Genomic DNA, 509 nt, shown 5'->3' with positions numbered 1-509 from the left:
TCTTGTCTCAAAAAAAAAAAAGAAAGAAAGAAAGAAATGAAAAGCCCGTAGAGTGACCAGGCGTCATGGCTCATGCCTGTAGTCACAGCACTTTGGGAGGCCGAGGTGGGTGGATCACCTGAGGTCAGGAGTTTGAGACAGCCTGGCCAACATAGTGAAACCCTGTCTCTACTAAAAATACAAAATTAGCTGGGCGTGGTGGCACGTGCCTGTAATCCTAGCTAGTCAGGAGGATGGGCCAGGAGAGTCGCTTGAACTCAGGAGGTAGAGGTTGCAGTGAGCCAAGATCGAGCCACTGCACTCCAGCCTGGGTGATATAGCAGGACTCTGTCTTGGAAAAAAAAATCAGGCAGGGCACGGTGGCTCACGCCTGTAATCCCAGCACTTTGGGAGGCTGAGGTGGGTGGATCACTTAAGGTCAGGAGTTCGAGACCAGCCTGGCCAACATGGTGAAACCTCATCTCTACTAAAACGATAAATAAATAAATAAACACAAAAATTAGCCGGGC

The sequence above is a fragment of the Macaca nemestrina genome, chromosome 15, assembly GCF_043159975.1.
Source record: "Macaca nemestrina isolate mMacNem1 chromosome 15, mMacNem.hap1, whole genome shotgun sequence".
NCBI lineage: Eukaryota > Metazoa > Chordata > Mammalia > Primates > Cercopithecidae > Macaca > Macaca nemestrina.
The sequence above is the reverse complement of the archived record's forward strand: the minus strand, read 5'-3'. Positions refer to the sequence as shown.